This window comes from Tachypleus tridentatus, unplaced genomic scaffold (genome assembly GCF_004210375.1).
Source record: "Tachypleus tridentatus isolate NWPU-2018 unplaced genomic scaffold, ASM421037v1 Hic_cluster_2, whole genome shotgun sequence".
Taxonomy (NCBI): Eukaryota; Metazoa; Arthropoda; class Merostomata; order Xiphosura; family Limulidae; genus Tachypleus; species Tachypleus tridentatus.
Window position 1 is genome coordinate 27,550,780 of NW_027467782.1, and position 18,590 is coordinate 27,569,369.

General features: G+C 31.9%; 1 long non-coding RNA gene across 31 annotated transcripts in view; it reads left to right on the top strand.

The window, feature by feature from the left end:
* LOC143242997 (uncharacterized) overlaps positions 1 to 18,590 on the top strand; it is a 42,333-nt gene that overhangs the window by 1,868 nt on the left and 21,875 nt on the right. For 14 of the 31 annotated variants that reach the window (XR_013023569.1, XR_013023577.1, XR_013023576.1 and 11 more), the window contains exons 2-3: positions 12,179 to 12,268; positions 16,791 to 16,890. This is a non-coding gene — a long non-coding RNA (uncharacterized LOC143242997). Of the gene's footprint in view, positions 1 to 3,713; positions 3,839 to 12,178; positions 12,269 to 15,989; positions 16,257 to 16,790; positions 16,891 to 18,590 lie in introns of those variants that run through there. The other 17 variants (XR_013023555.1, XR_013023556.1, XR_013023581.1 and 14 more) reach the window with 4 other exon arrangements.

Sequence of the window (18,590 nt, forward strand, 5' to 3'; positions counted from 1 at the left end):
TTCAAAGCCCTTCCTAAGGTAAGGATACCAAGACTGAACACAATACTCCAAATATGACACAACATATGAACCATACAATAAAATTATAACTGCTTTAGACTCGTATTGAAAATCTCTTTAGATATAACATAATATTTATTTGTCCTACCACCAGCAATAACACAATGCTTGGATAGCTTATGAGACTGATCAGCTATTACATCAAGATTCTTATTTTTCATGACACTGTTTATATTATTCCCATCCAAATTGTTATTCAAATCATGATAACTCACCAGCACTATTTTGCATTTATTATAATTAAATCCCATCTGCCATTTATTTGCCCAATTCACTGAATGATATAAATCCTTCTGTAAATCAGTGGCATCCTATTCACAGGTAGTAACACTCTATGTCTTAATGTAATCTGGACATTTAAGTAATTTATTGACCATTCTTTCATCTGTGTCATGGATGCAAATCAAAAAAGAGCAAAGGTTCTAAGACTTGAACCCTGAGGTACCTCATTTGTGACATTAATCTGGTTTGGTTGAACTGCATTTGTGACAATCCTTTCTTCCAGATCTTCTCTTACTCTCATTTACACAAGTAGTAACCTTTTGAAAAAATGTCAACAGATTTCTGAGGCAAGGTTTTCCATCAGTGAAATCATGTTAGTTATCTAATAAAATTCTTAGCTTGGTTAAATAAATTTTTGGAGTTTTTTTTTTAATCAGATTCTCCAAAATGTGTTCCACAACTGATGTAAGACTAATAGGTCTTTAAGTATTGGGACAATTTTCATCACCCCTAATTTCCAATTTATTATGCTTCTCATTAATTTTATTTCTATAACTCTTTGTGAGCCAACATTACTTTTACTTGCTGCTTTCCTATTCTTTCTATAAGGAAAATATTTACCTTGAACATTGACAGTTTTTTCTTTGAAGATTTTCCACATTGGCTCAGTGTCTCAGCATAACACAGCTGCCCAGTTAACAGATAATTCTTGTTGTTTCCCTTTAAAATTTGAAATCAAAATATTGTTATTTGTCATTTCAATATGCAGGAAAAAAACATCAAACCTAATACAGCAGTGATCACTTGTACCCATGTGTTCCCCAGTTTTCTTCCTGTATTTTCAAAGTTACAACAAATCTGACAGAGCATTTTCTAGTAGATTCCTTGACCAATTGGTAAAAAAAGCCATTATGAACAGTTGACAAAAACCTTTCTCTCTCACAGGTTGACTGTAGCATTTCCCGTTTTGTATGCTTCAAATTAAAATCACTCATAATTGTGGCTTCACAAACAGCTGAAAACTTAATCTCATTGTGACTGTTTGAGTTATGTGAATATTCTTTGGTTGTTTGTAACAAATTCCCATTAAATGTCATTTCCCTTCATATACACTAATAGAAACTTCACTGGATATAATCTCATTGTTGTTATCTTTGATATCTTTAACTAAAACAGGATGTAACTTACATTGTACATGTAAATCCACTTCTCCCTTTTGTACTCTAATTATTAAAAGACATAAACACTATATTTGAAGGAAATGTTTGTCACACATCATCTTTGTTTAACCGTATTTCAGTTATTCCCATTATATTAAAATCTTTCATTCTTACTAATGCTCTGAAGTTATCTATTTTATATCTTTTACTTCTGTTATTATGATAGTAAGAAATAAGTCTACCCTTATATTTACTTCTATACTAATTTCCTCAACTGAACTTTTCTCTACCTCTTATTTATTTTTCATTAGTTTATCGTGGACCTCACCACTATCTAGTCATGTTGTGTGTGTCCCTAGTTACAATAAGTATGAACTTAATGAATTTTAGTATTTAGGTGAGACTTTCCAGTTTTTGAAACACAGTAACCAAAGAGGAAATAAATATGTGGCTTCTATCAACACTTTAACTCCTCTGCAAACTTGTGCACATTTTTACATTCAACTCATACTCCGAAACTACATACGTCAAAATTTTAGGATTCTTCTATAGTAGATGTCTGTGATTTGTTAGTGATAAATTTGAAAATAACATGCAGCAAGCAGTCCACTTATTTTAAAATTAGATATTTAAAACAAGTTAAATGTACCTTCAAGAATTCTTTAGACTATGATGACTACAGTTGTATTTTAAATGTGACAGTTCTCTTCATGTTAAAAGTCCACTTAGGCTGATTAAATTATTTTAGAATCCATTTCACAAGCTGAACTAATTTAAAATACTCTGTAACAAGTTATTCTCCATATTTCTATCAAACTGTTAAATTCATTTTTAAATATCAACCAGTTTTAAAATGAGTATTGTTATAGATTTTTTAATGGTACATTATGATAATAAAACGAATTAAATATGTTAAAATAATTCACCCAGAAAGTTCAAATAATACAGGTATTTCATTCAAAGTTATTTTAGTGTTGGCATGCTGTACACTTTGTATTGTACCTCAGTGTTATTACTATATTCTACTTGAGTTAGAGCAATGGAATTTTATTAAATCTGTACCAGATTAGGTTAGAAAAACTACTTTCCCAAGAAATGTTTAAGATACATATGTAATACAGACCAATAATGAAGCAACAGTACCATTACATAGTAAATTTAGAAATTTATCTAAAACCCATATTGAGTTACATTGTCCTTTATGAGCAGAAATATATCAAACAGCTTCACAATTTTCAACAAGAAACATATTGAAACATGTTTATAATCAGAAAAAATAATCAGGTTTGTTATTCTTCTGAGAACAAAAATATAAGAGAATGTTACTTTGGAAATATGACTGGTTAATTGGTGTTTAATAATTTTAGCTTAAAGAGACCCACAAAACATTTGCAATAAAATTAATATATTTATTGTAACAGTACTTCTTTAAATACTAGAGTAATACAAAAGAACTCTTATCACATACACCAAAAATCTAAGTCCACTTGTCTTAGGCCTGACATTTGTTAATCATTTATTTTGCATACATCCTTTCTGCAATAAAGAAATAAATTAACACTGTAATTTATGTATATTTTTTGGTTTAATTTAGTTAGGGCTGAACTTTACCATACTCAAAACAATAAATAGACTTACCATGTTATTGTATGACTTATTAATGTTAGATCTTTTTAAAACTTTGATGAGCTTTTAATATGTGTTACTTCAAAATGTTGACTGAAGTATATTTACACCTGCCTTTTGTTTATATCTTTTAAAATGAAGTGCACATAAAGTTTCAGAACAGTATTATAATGAGAGATAATTTAATGTTATATAATACATTTTGTTAGAATATTTGTTTTATATGGAAAGAAATGCAAGTTAAACATCTGTGCAATGTGGCTAACTGCATTTCTATTTGTTGTATTAAGATGTGTCTCATTTTAACATTTAGAAATTTATATCAGTGATAAAGTGTTTTTTTTAACTGTAATGTTAGTGCAACTTATAGCAGTTTAAATATATCATAAGAATTTTGATATTGTATTCAAACTCAGGTTTTTATAGTTGAAAGTGACTGATAATTTGTTTTATTCTCTGAATTACACTTTCATGCAGTTGTAAAGTTATATATTTTAATATTAGTAAGACAGTAGTAAATTGCTTTTGGCAATGTTTTGAATAATATTTCAGTTGGCATTTCTCAAGTTAAATTGATTTTGTTTGTGTTCTGGATGGAATTAACTAGTGTGTTTTCAAATGTATTTTCAAATACATATTTCACAGATGAGAATGAGTTTTCAATGTTGTAGTGTGGTTAGAAGATCAAGAAATAAGGTTTTATAAGATTGAAGACAGAAAAGAGTTAAGAAATATTAAATCATTCAAACTGGGAAAGTGTGCCTAAACAAGTGTGTACATGTTTGTATGTATATTAATTGATAGATACTTATATCTTTAATTTTAGGAACTGCTCTGGTAGTTTGTTTTCTGGCAAGTAATATTGAGATGCTATTTCAAAGACATGTTTTTCTGTTGAAGGTTGTGGAATAAATGAACTTATCAAGTTAATCCTAAAATAATTGATAGATTACTCTCTGTTTTATAAATACCATTTTTAAGCAATTTTTGTATCTTGAATTTGTTGACTACAAAATCACATAAAGCTTTAAACAGAAACACTGTCAGTGATGCAGTTATTTCCTTTTTTTACTGTTTAGGTTTCCTGTGTAGATTACACTATATATATGAAAACTGTGAGGTCATCCCATAAGTAATATCATTTTTAACACTAAGATTTAAAAGAAGAAAAATAACTCAAATAACAACTTTCATCAATTACATATTCTTAATCTCTTCTCAATAACAGTCTGGAAATGTATCAAAATATTTTCAATATCACACTTATAAAAATCAAGTTGTTTTGAGATATAAAAGGTACAAGAGTTACTTTTTAACAAATCATAGAAGTAAACTGTTTTCCATTCAGATGATGTGTCAAGTTTTTGAAAAAATTATAATCTGAAGGAGCAAGATCAGGAGAATAAGGAGGATAGGGAAGTTTCTTCCAGCTGAGCTGTTCAATTTTTTTAAAAGTGACCCTAGCAATGTTAGGATGTACATTGTTATGGTGGAAAACAACTCCTTTCTGATTTACCAAAGCAGGTCTCTTTTTATTTATTTTTTAGTGCAGCTTTCAATTAATCCAATTACTGCCACCATCTCTCAGCAGTTATTGTGTGATTTGTTTGTAACAACTCAAACAGTGTTACACCATCTGAAGTACAGGTTCACTTTTGACTGTGGTGTTGCTGGTTCTACTGCATTAACCCACTGTTGGCAGTGCAGGACATTTTGATAGAGTATCCATTTCTTATCTCCAGTCACTAACTAGGTGGCTCAAAAATGAAGCTTGAAGTTCATGAGAGTGAAGAGATGTGCAGATGTCTACTCATTCTCTCAGATTATAAGCTGACAACTCATGTGGTACCCATTTTCCAAACTTTAAAACTCTACCAAGTTGCAAATGTTGATGGACAATGGAAGGATGGACAACAGTTACAGCACAATCTTTCTCATGTATTGCTAGAAGCAGGTCATTGTCAAACTCAGCAGGGCACTCAGTGCGAGCTGCATCCGTCAAACTGTAGTCACCAGTTTTAAACTTATGGAACCATCTTTGACACTTCCCTACATTCAGAATGTCATTGTTGTATACATTTTGAATGCTTCTTCAGTAGCACTCTTTCATTTTCTGAAGTTGTAAAACATTATATTCTTTATGTGCTCTTCTGATACCTCCATGATAATTGGGGCTTCTAAAATAAATACAACAAAATTAGTGAAGAAACAAATTGGTTTACTCTGAATGTTATCATTTCATCCCACATAACTTGTGTGACTTTGAGAATAACTTCATTTAGCCAAGAAATATGCATTTAAACTTATCCTATCCCAAAAAACGACATTACTTATGGGATTAATAATTAACACACACACACACACACACACATATATATATATATACATGTTACTGTTTGTTTATGGTAGTAGAAATCACTATCTACTTGCTCCTTTTCTATGCATTTTTTCAGAAGCAAATATTTCTATCATGTATTTTATTCTCAAATATCTGATATATATAAAATAAGTGAATTACTGTGAGTTGCACATCTTTCATATCAAGCTTACCAATTTGTGTTGCTGTGAATGTAATTTACTACATAATGTCTTGAGGAGGAAGTTACACTAGAACCTTTCTAATTAATACTTCATGTCATATGATACAGTTTTGAAAGTTCAGGAAAATGACACACCTACAATGTCATGCATTATGAAAATAATGATGAAAGTTGGATGTTAAGTAAATTTTCATAAAGACCATTTATGGATATTTATAGAAATTTAAAGATATCATTCCACCTTTTATAATATTTGTTGAGTGAGAGAAAAATGAACAAATCAACTAAAAAAACATGTACTTTTAAATGTAAGTGATACCATTATCAGTACTGGTAACTTGTAATATAAAACAAATATTTTAAAAATGGTGATGGAAAAGTTTAAATTGTTTACAATAATTAATGGAGAATTTCACTAATTGTTTGAGAAACAAGAAGAAAATATTTTTTTTTGTTCTTCAAGTTTAACTCCAAAGTAAAGAACATTCTGTAATATCTTGTATTGCTAATAAAATTGGGAATTATTCAATAAATTACAGTAAGACTCTTGTAAGACTGTTAATGAGTTGAGAGTTAATTTTTTGTAATGTTATTTTTTGATGCTTTTTATGATAAAGCATATGTAACATTTTTGTCAGTAGAAATTTCAAGCTTGAAAACATTTTCTTACAGAGGAATGGTTAAGTATGAATCCCTATAGATTCTTTCACAATGCAAGTCAAATTTACAGTACACTTACTTTGTCATTGTTTATACAAATTGTGTTGGTAAAAAGTTGTAGTTTAATGTTATATACTCTTTATTTATCAGCCTGTCTTTATAATGCTCTTCCCTGTAACATATGTTAAACTTGTAATACAGAAGTGTGGAAATGTGTTAGGACAAAGTCAAAAATAGATTTCAGGTTGTCTCAAAAGAACAATAGAAGGTGAATCCCATACTAAACTCAGTACAACTGAAATGTAGTTAGAGTGATTGATTAAGGAAACAGTTAGCATTTTGTTGTCTCTCTCTTGTTTTAATTACTATGGATGGTTTTTTAGGTATTGCTGCAAGATAATTAATAAGAGTGTCCTTTGAGATTTTACTCCAAGTGTCTCTGATACACTCATATGAAGCTTTTTTGGAAGTAACTTTTGATTTGTCAAGTTTTCAATCTATCAAATCCCAGATCTGCTCAATTAGGTTGAGACTGCAACTCTTTGGGAGGCAATTACATCATTTGAATGATTTTAGCAACAGCTTTCATAGCTAAGTAAATTTTTCTACATTGGTTGTATGAGTATCTGAGGTTATTATAATCTTGGCAGTAGAGTCCTTTACCAATAATATGCAAACCACCGGGTATACCATACTCGATCAGTACTGCATTGTATTTGTGCTGGTCTATTATTCCATTTATTTTGTAGATATTTTCTATTACCTCAGCGGAGAAATGTCTCCAGATCATCACACTGCTTCTGCCATGATTTATGGCAGGTGCCATGCATTGAGATAAGTATCTTTCTACTACCTTCAGCCAGACATACTACCAACACTTTGACCGAAATACTTCAAACTTGGATTCATCCATCTATAACAGCTCTTTCCAATTATAAGCAGTCCATTTTTTGTATTTTTCAGTAAATTTAAGTCTCTTGCAAATATTTGAATATCAAAGTAAAAGCTTTTTACTCAAAAAACTCAAAATACATTCATAATTAATGATAAGTTAGGATTTACAATCCTAAAATCGAGCATTTGATTTCCCATTGGTAGACAGAGAGGATTTCCTGTTGTTGCTTTGCTGTAAGAACAACACATTTTCACAATAAGAGAAAAACATAAAGTGACTGGAAATGTTTGAAAGAAGATATTCCAAAAATATTAAAATTATTTACGAAATCTTGAGTTTATCATCTTTTACAGAAGAGAGAGTAAACAGATACCGGCATGGCCAGGTGTTTAAACTAGTTTAGCAAAGTTTTAAATGTTTTCACACTTGAGAAGGTTTAACAATTTTCTGGAGGTTTTCTTTTCCTTTCTGTTTTCAGTCACTTCCTTATAAATTAATTGATGTACATTATAATATCTACACAAATTTTGTTCAGTATTCTTTTTTTTGTAAATAGCCCAGCATAGCCAGGTGTTTAAGGCACTCGACTCGTAATCTGAGGATCACGAGTTTGATTCCTCATCACACCAAACACGCTCGACCTTTCAGTCGCAGGTTTGTTATGATGCGACGGTCAATCCCACATTCGTTGGTAAAAGCGTACCCCAAGAGTTGGTGGTGGATGGTGATGACTAGCTGCCATTCCTCTGGTCTTACACTGCTAAATTAAAGACGGTTGGCGCAGCAGGTCTACGTGTTGCTTTGTGCGAAATTTAAAACAAACTCAATTAAGTGAACCAACCACAGAATACATTTAAAATGCATACAGATCTGGATATAAATGCTTATTTTTACAACAAAGTCACAAATTATATTCTAAACAACAAAGAACAATTTGAACCAATTTTTCTTAACAAGTGTATCTGAGGAAAATACAAGACACATCATAAACTATGAAGACACGATCCTAATGAAAGAAATATTCATACATGAACTTCTTGAAGCAATAAAAAAACACAGAAACAAATCTTCGGGTGAAGATGAGATACAAGCCATCTTCCCAAAAAAGGGCACTCCAAAATTGTTTGATCACCAAAGAACACTTTTTAACTTATCACTATCCTTAGAACACATACCAATTTCTTGGATGCATGTTAATATTCTAATGTTCCATAAGGTATGAAAGCCAGCAGATAAACCTAATGGCTACCGACCAATCAGCTTGATCAGCTGTGTAGGCAAAATTCTTGAGAGAATAGTCAGTAATAGGCTCTCCACATTCTTGGAAATAACATGAAAGTTACCAGAAGAACAAAAAGTATTCAGAAAATTTAGACAACAACTGACCACTTAGTGAGACTCACTGAAGAGATAGTCGACAGCTTTAACAAAACCAATGCACTGTCTCCTGCTTTCTTGACATTGAGAAAGCATATGATACTGTATGGCACAATGGTCTACAGTTACGTGTGAAGGAAATGTGACTACTGCGTGGAATTATTTGCTGGTTATCTACCTTTTTTGAAAAATAGAAAATGTGGAGTAAATGTAGAGGGAACCTCTTCTGAGTACTTTACTCCAGAAGCTGGTGTACCTCAGGGAGGGGTGGTCAGCTCTATACTCTTCATCATGTATGTTAACAATTTGCCATTGAAGGATCCTAAGCATGGATTCTCTTCATAGTTTGCTGATGATGTGGCAGTATCGAAAAGTGCCACAGCACCAACAACAGCAGCCATAAACATACAACAACAACTAAACAGAATAAACGATTATTGTCGAAAATACAAAATAAAAATAAATACAGCAGAAACACAACTTGTCGTCTTTACATAGTTGACAAGATACAAAAAAATACTTCAGCCTGAAGAATATGTGAATGGAACACTGCTTCTGCCTACCACATTGGCAAGATTTCTAAGTCTTGCCTATGACACTGAAAAAACTAACCATGTAAATGAAACTAAAGTCTGGCGAAGAACCAACTATGCTTGAGTCTTATTTGCATGAATAGTGGAGCATCAACAGACAATACACGAAAAATATACAAAACATGCATCAGACCAGTAAATGACTGCAGCTCCAACATTGTAAGTGACAAAACAATTAAAATGAAGTTGCAAACAATTCAAAACACACTCCTCACAACAGCATATAGAGTTCCCAGAGAAGCAACATTCAAATTCATACACAAATATTTAAACATACCAACCATACCAAATAGACTGTTACGTCGTACAAAAAAGTATTTTGATAAAGATTGGATGAAAAATGAATTATTAAGCGAACCAGAGAGGTACCTCGTACATGATGAAGGTAGTCCTAAACACTTCTACCCGATCAACACATATTTTAAACACAAAAAAATGAATGAAGAAAAAAGATTAAATCATAATATATATTGAAAAAGGGCCACCATCAATCTAGACTTCTTACTGACAAGGCAAAATAATATCTGTATATGTATACCAGTACATGGACATTGATCTTAAAAGGGTCGGAGTAAATTCAGCCCACTCTGACTCTAAAGCAGGAACTAACACCAACCAACACTGCATGATCATTTTAATAAAGAACAGCGGAAGAGGTCAAAGAGCACCTGACCCTCCAGAGTACATATGATACCCAAAACCCAAGAGATAGAACAATACGAAGTGCTGTATTTATTCTCAAATTTTGCTTTCTCATTGACACGTTGATCCGACAGATAAAGATATCTTCCTAGATCAAAATTAAAGATTTGTTTCTTTGAATTTCGCACAAAGCTACATGAGAGTGGCTGCGCAAGCCATCCCTAAATTATTCGTCCGAAAGTGAAAGATATAGTCAGTGATAGATATCAGCTACTTAATACAATAAGCTGTTCAAGGCGTTGAGTTCAATACCTTCACGTTTAACTGTTGTTTGTGTGGGCATTGCGGTTATTAAAGCACCGAGTGTGATAAAATAAATGTTTGTAAATGTAATTTCATCTCCACTATAACTTTATATCTATTTGCACTAAAATTTAAATGTTTTATGTAACTAAGGTTATAAAAGTTTCCTAATTTCTGTGTTGCTAAGAAACTAATTGATTGTTGATATTTTTAATATAAGCACGTGATTTTACAATGCTTAGAAGCAACAAAGATGTCAGACAAATAATGTATTGTAGAAGTTTTGATTAAATGCCTAAAGCTGACAATGTACAGAAACTAGAAGGTGAAAAATTTGTGGTAATGCCACAGAACCACAATTCAATTTGGAAACAGCTTTGATTTTAATTCAAAATATTCAAAGTTAAAATGAGATAGAAAAAAATATTAAGATTACGTGTTTGTGTGTGTGTTTTCTTATAGCAAAGGCACATTGGGCTATCTGCTGAGCTCACCAAGGGCTAAAGATTACGCGATTTTTATTGCAAAATATTGTTTGATAATAATACTTGTTAGATAATCACAATTATTGTTATGAAAATTCTTTAAAGAACTCGCCTGGCAGGTATATAACTTAAGAGCAAACATTTGGAATATTGTGTTCAGTGTTATTTTGAATTTCATGCAAAGCTACACGAGGGCAATCTGCGTTAGCCGTCCCTAATTTGGTAGTTGAAGGCAAATGGGAAGGTAGCTAGTCAACATCATTCACCGTCAACTATTGGACGACTCTTTTACCAACAAATAGTGCAATTAAGCGCTACATTATGAAGTTCCTATGGCTGAAATAGCGAGCATATTGGGTGTGATCGAGATTCAAGCCTGCTACCCTCCGCTTACGAGTCAAGTGCCTTAACCACCTGGCCTATTGTGATCAGTCTTTTCACCACTCACTCCTCCAAAAAAATTATATTTACCAAAAAGTTTTACCTACTTCAAAGTCATCTTCATATTACTGAAGGAAGAAGAGTAATAACATTCATGAAAAGATGTTTTACACCTTACTAAATCACATGTTCATTGCAAATTTAATAATTTTTCATACCCTTATTTTAAAATAGACCAGAAAATAGAGAGAATGGTGTTTCTGATTTTAAATATTTCTTGGGGAGCATGCCTCTGGATCTTCCTTGAGATATTGTGCATAAAATATGGTGAAGAGTCACAAGCCAGCACTACATAGTACACTGACAGGATTATCTCCCTGATTCATCAGTATCACCCACTTAAACATACTAAAAACCTTGTCTGTTGATTTTTTATAAAGAGATCTTAATATAACCTTTCCATCCCTGGAGTAATTTTAGTAGCTGTGGTGTGAACAATTTACAACAAATCAGTGTCATGACTCAGACAAAGCTCAGATAATATTTCAAGTGAAGACTATCGAGGGCCAACTAGTGACTTGAATAGAAAGATAACTTCCTCGTTTTTACTTGATAATCAGTTTAGGTTGCATCACTCTGAACAGTCCTTTATACATCACCATTCCTTCTTGTGTATGAAGACCAAAGTTGTACACTACTTTATAAGTATTTGGTGGATCAGAGCAAGATGTATTGATTGTCTTTTTCATGAAGTAGTTTGATCCTGCAGGCACTTGTCACCTTGTAATTCAGAAGTTACTTTTTGTTTCATAAATGTTTAACAGAATTTGAATTAATAACTTTTTCTTTAATTATGTTTTTTATGTAAATCACTAAGATTTTCTATACTTAATCTTTTGCCATAGAAAGGGATTTTAAGATTATAAAATTTATTTATTTCAATATAATTTCTTCAATAAAGAAATAAGATTTGATATAAAATTGCAGAATGACTTGCCAACATTATGGTTAAGAATGTAACTGAAATGAGTCTGAGGTAATTAACCACCTTAATACAAAAGTTTCCAATACCAAATAATTAGTAGTAAACTGTATTTTAACAAAAAGATTAATTATTGGCCATTGAAAAACAAACTTTATATTATGTATTATAAACATTGTCCATGATTTTATTCCTCACTCATGTTTAAAATTAACTGTAGCAAGTACATTTATGAAAAGTAATTTTTTACAGCATCCAATCAAGAGCAGTTTTCCTGATGTCACTGGTGGTGTTTTATCAAATGTGAAAAGAAAATTAGGCTTACTAGAAGTTTCCAAAATGGTAAGTGTATCTAAAGAATTTTAAAAAAATGTACTTCAAACTAAAACATTCAGGCAACTGATTGTGATCCACATACATATTCCATTATCAATTTAATTATCTTCTATTAAACCTGTATGTGTGCTTGGTCATTCTGACCAGTTTTGTAATCTCCATGTAAACATGAAATTACATAAACCACTGAAATATTCTAAATATACAAAGTGTATCATCATGAGTTTTGGCAAATGTTTATCTAAATGTTACATTCCTCTTGCAAACTGAAATTATAGTTCAAGTAAATTGCTTTCATAAAACATTTATCCATTAATTTATGAATTCTCTCTCAAGTAATTCTGTGTAAAGTGTGATTTGTTATGCTAAGAATAAAATTACTTGTGTTCACCTAATGGTTTTTATGTTTAATTTACATTACTCATTATGCCTTCGAAATGAATATCATTTTTTTTATTTTTCATAGAACTTTAAACTTGCTCTCTTATCTTCTCTACCATAACACCAACAGTAATGAAAGTAGTGAAACAAATGTTGGAAGTACATAATAATTGCAGATTGTGAAAATGCAATAACAATTTTTTATTTTTGCACAGCCTCAGTTTTCTAAACATTTCCAATTTGGCTGCTTTTACTTTACAATGTCTTTCTGACCCTGTCTAATGACATAACTGTGAAATATACACAGTAGTAAAAGTGATCTAACCGACTGAAATACGAAGTGAACAAGGGCACTGAACATTTTGGAGCTATTATGAGGCAGATTGATTTTTTGTTCAAAACTGGACTGTTTGTCTCTTTATCTAAGTTTCTCTCAGGACCTTGGCCTTGAATATGCTGTATGCTGTTCAACATTTGATACTTCAGCCCTGAACAGGGTCTTTCCACACTTCTCCAGTTCAGAGTCTGTACACTGGGTTCCACTGGCTCTACTTTTTGGGAATATAGTCTGCCATTCATGTTTTTGGTCTTCATATTTAGGTGTAGCTGACTGAGTTCAGTATGTCATAGATTGACGTTGCTGTTTCCACTGATCAGCCCACCATACGATGTTTTATTACCACCTCTGCCTGTTACCTTTCTCTGAGTCATCTGAGGAAGGTTGATACTTCCAATTGGTTGTATTATTTTCATTGCCAAACATATTTTGAACCATACTTCTATTCCCTTGTATGCAGTTGGTTTAAAATCAGTTTGTTACTTTAGTTTTACTTTTCCCCTTCTCTCTTTGTTCTGATTTATTTGTTTTTTGGTATTTCCTTAGTTTGGTGTTCATATCCCTTCATCTTATATCTAGGTACTTTGTCTTGTCTATTGTTTTTTATAGTTCTGTCTTTTGAGATTGCTCCTAACCCTTTGGAATCCAGGGTTTAGACTTCAAAGGTTATTCTTCTTTGGAACCAGTCCCAGTCTTGGTCCTGTCAGTGCCTTCCTCTCTCACTTCATCTCCCAGTTTACTTTCTTCTCCAACAACCTGGGGCTTTGAATGTCCTATCTCATAATTTCATCAATCTTCTTTTTTCATACTTTACCTTTCTTATTGTTCTATTTTCTATCCACTTCTCACTGATCTTCTGTATCTTCATTATTAACAGAAGGAATTATAGAATCTGTCTCCCACTCTACTATGGATTTTTATTCTAGTCTTTTTGTTGTCCCCATAAAGTTGGTTTTTTATACTGTTCCCTTAGTGTGGATTCCTGTACGTGGTGAGGGGACCTCCCAGGTAAGGTTCTGTTTTGTCTGGTTACCTTCTCTGGGATGTAAACATTTACTATTTAACTTCATTAAAATGTATTTATTTTCACTAATACATATAAACAATTGTGATAAAAATACTGACAGAAATAGGTTACAACTTCATGTTGCATAACAAAAGTGTAAAATGTTTAATAAATTCCAAAAAAATGAAAATGAAACTAATTCAAGTATTTGGAAAGACTTGAGACCTACTAGAGCAATAGCTCTGATGATAAAATAATGCTTTTGAGAAAGTATTTAAAAGGTTTAATGAATGAACACAAATTTGGAAAATGTTTTTCACTGATAAGATCAACAGTAGAGTTGTTTTATGGAGGATTAGACACTTGTTCTGCAAATATTAAGGCTAATTTGTGACACCTTTGCTATTTTTCTTATAAGAGCAAAGAAAATTAGCTTATCAAAATATGTTCTGTGATTTAAAAAATTTAAGAATTGGTTTTATGGCGAATCATACCATCTCAGTGCATGCATCGTAAGTATGGTCTTTCACTGTCTTTTCATCCTTACTTTTAGACATGGAATTGGTCTCTGTTGGTACTAAGTTTTGTAGTCAGTGAACAAATTTTCAATATCTTGTACATATGTGAACAACTATTTCTGTCCTTATCATGAAATTAGAAACAGTTAAGGAATGTTATGAAGAAAAAAGTATTTAAATGTGATTGTTTGGAAAGTTTTGAAACATTCTGTTGTGTGTTGGGGGGAAGGGAGTTTCTTCTGGAAGTGGAATTTTATGTTTAAGAATCAAGAGGATTTCTTAAACATTCATTTGGTATGGATAAATCTACGCTACATCATACGTATGAAAAAATTGCATTATAAAGGTACTTGTCTCAGTTAATGTGACAGTATTGTTTGTTTATTTAATATAACCTTCCAGTGTATACAAATAATTTGTGGTTTATGCAGAAATGACTTGAAGTTTCCCTCTTCTTGTTATTGTAGCATGTATTGTAGTACCAATTGCATGCTAAACAACTGAGAGAACTGTTTAGAACTGGAAAATTTAATTGGTTACCTTCAGGCAGTATTTACATTGATTAGTTTTGTGCAGTTTAATCAAAATTATGACTTAATCAATTGTCACAATAATAATAAACTAATTGCAAATAGAGATAACAATTTTCTCTATTTTTGGTAATTTTATTTATCCAAGTAATAAAAATGTTACTTTGTTTGCTTCTGAGCACAAAACTGCATACCTGACAAATCATGAACATCAGCAGAGATGCCAACCATTATGATTTGAACGTAATCATTACGAGTTTGGTGTATACATTACAATTACATGCTCATACAGACAAATATTACAACTTGTTGCAACTCCCAAATTATTATATATTATTTTGGCCAATACAATAAAGTGATAAATTGTTCCCCAGGACTTGAAAGGGGTGAAAAGAAAATTTCTAGTAAAATGCAAATAAATTTTGATAATAAATAAAAGACATAGTCCAAATGGCTACTTGCAATAATCATGTTTGTGCTTCAAATAATAAAAAAATATTTGTATCTCCAACATCTACCAATAGTTTAAGTGCAGTGCTTCTCCTACTGGGTATGTGGGGGGAATCCATAGTTATGTCATCAGTGCTTGTCAGCCAATCAGTGCTCGTGTCGATGGGTATTTATCATTTTCTAAGCAGCATGGAAACACCAATGCGATCGTTCACAAGATGGAAAAAAGAGGCCTTGTTTACCAGATTGTCTTGTTTCTGGCAAATCTAAAAGGACTGAAACTGTGGAAGGGTTCTGTCTACAATAATTACGCTCAGTCATTTGAAATAGTTGGCATCTCTGTATCAGATAGTATAAAACTTTTAATTATAAATATGCTTTAATGTCTAGTTTATTAACATGCATGGATAATGAAGTTCATTAATCGTTTTAATGCCATTTAAGTTTTTTTTAATATATACATTACACATTTTTAATGTGGCTCCCTTTTTGAAAATCACAGTATATGTAATTTGATTTGAAATTAGAAACTGGCTGTAAAATTAAATCACTTGAAAACATGACTGTAAAGTCCAACTTCAGGTGACTAATGCTGCTGTTTGAACTACCCATTAGTTTTCCTGTCTATAATTTTGCAACACTTCTTTTAAAACATTTTTGTTACTTTCCTTTTTGAAAATGGCCATAACGTCAAATAATCTGGAACCAGGACTAGAAAGGCCAACTTCAGGTGACTTATGGTGGTTTTTGTACTTACCTCTTTGTCCTCCTGGTGAGTTACGATAATTACAGTTACCCTACAGAAAGTCCTTTACAACTTGAATTACTGTAGTTTTTCTCTTAATGTTGTTGACTTGATGTAAACTTTGGTTTTATGCTATTTGTATGTTGTGTTTTTAAACATTGTTTTTTTTATCATAATTTCTTTTTATGAATTTTACTAAATTTACTTTTTTTACTGGATGTTTGACATAGATAGCCTAACTGCTTTGTGCTATAAAACTCTAAATCAACCAACCAATCTCTCACAAACACTGACAAAACTCCCTTGCTACTTCTGAAAGATTGTCCATATCAACAAACATATTACCACTGTGGATATTTTCTTGTGTGATATGTTCTTTGTTACGATACCTTTAAAAGTATACAAATGTCTAGATTTTTTCTTAGAAGCACCTTGCATCATGGAATCGTGCTTAGATGTTAGCTTCAAAACTGGTACTTGTGCTATGAGTATCAACAGCATTTTTCTACCAAGTGATTCTCTTGTGCTGCTACTAATCTTATTCGTCTTCTCTTTTTTCAGTTGCTTGTTTCTTGTGTATCTGTTGCCCTGAAACTTCCTGGTTTCTGATTTGTGAGGACCATGCTTCATGTCCAAATTAAAATATTCAGGAATTACAAGGGTAATAAACATTTTTGTTAGACTACATGAATAAGTAAAAGTATTTTCTTTGTTTAACACATAGAGTTTAACATTTTTGATTGACTCATCAATAAAAGGTTATTGGTACAGTCCATTGAAAGGAAGTAGTAATAAGAAAATCTGCATTTTGATAATGAGGAGGAATTACAGTCAAACTTGGTAAAATTATTAACAAAAATGGATAAAAACAATTGTGGATCACACTGCCATGAAAATGGAATGTAAATAGGGCATTTAAATAGAAAATCTTTTAGCTTTCATACTTTTTAAGGGTTTACAGTGGTTCTCAGAGGTTTTGATAAGACATTGAAAATATAGGGCTAAGAATTCAAAATATGCAAAACATTAATTGTGATATTTTTTGATATTTTAAGGGAACATGCTACTGTAAAATTAAGAACAGGGAATCCCAGGTGTGATTGATCTGTTTATTTACTGATTCAGCCCCTTAGGTGCCTTTCAAGATGAAAATTTCAGTTAGAGTTATTCTGGTAGAAATTATTTTTACTGTACTTAATCTTTCCGAACTGTAGTTGATTATTAGAAAGTACCAAAGTATTTAGAGTTGTAATACTTCACTTACATTTCTTATACAACCACAAAAAGCAAATATTTGGCTGCGAATATAGATAGTTTTTCTAAAAGTTCTTTAAACACATTTTAAGGGTGTTGAGTGTTGATATAATTACTGGAACATTCTTTATCATAAAAACTTTTGTTCTTGAGAATGATTGCATGAGAGATTGAAATATTGTACTTGTTTTAAAATATTCCTTCTTACTATAAAAGGTGTAACTTCCAATAATCTTACAGCAGTGTTGGTATTATGAGTACTTATCACATTTTCAAACAGTTTTTCCTTTTTATGTACCTGTTAAGAGCAGAATGACTTTATAACACCCCTTTGTCGGCCCGGCATGGCCTAGCGCGTAAGGCGTGCGACTCGTAATCCGAGGGTCGCGGGTTCGCGCCCGTCGCGCTAAATATGCTCGCCCTCCCAGCCGTGGGGGTGTATAATGTGACGGTCAATCCCACTATTCGTTGGTAAAAGAGTAGCCCAAGAGTTGGCGGTGGGTGGTGATGACTAGCTGCCTTCCCTCTAGTCTTACACTGCTAAATTAGGGACGGCTAGCACAGATAGCCCTCAAGTAGCTTTGTGCGAAATTCCAAAACAAACAAACAAACAAACACCCCTTTGTCAAAAGTTTGAATGAGTTATTCATGTTTTTGCACTTGTTAACAGAGTTCTTAGAATTCTTGCACAATTACCAGCAGCACAGTGTGTGGACTTTAATGCTAGAAAATTGGTTCTGTGTTCTGATACACATGGTGGGTAAAGCAAAGATAGACTATTGTGTATATTTGTGCTTAATTACAAACACATAAATACTTAGAACTCAACAAAACATTTTGTTTCTGAACAGAATTTAAAAAAATTATACAACAGACATTGTGGAAACACAAATTAAATTTTTATTTTCTTATTCATAATTGTATGCAGTGGACAGACATCTATATTCACAAATAATATTATCCTTCTAGTAAAATGTGTAAAAAATTGAAATATATATAGTTGACATTTCAAGTCATAGTCTTAAACTGATGACATTTGAATTCATGTTTGGAAAATTCCTTATAAACAAATGTTTCAATATTTGTGTACAGTAAGAGATATATCAG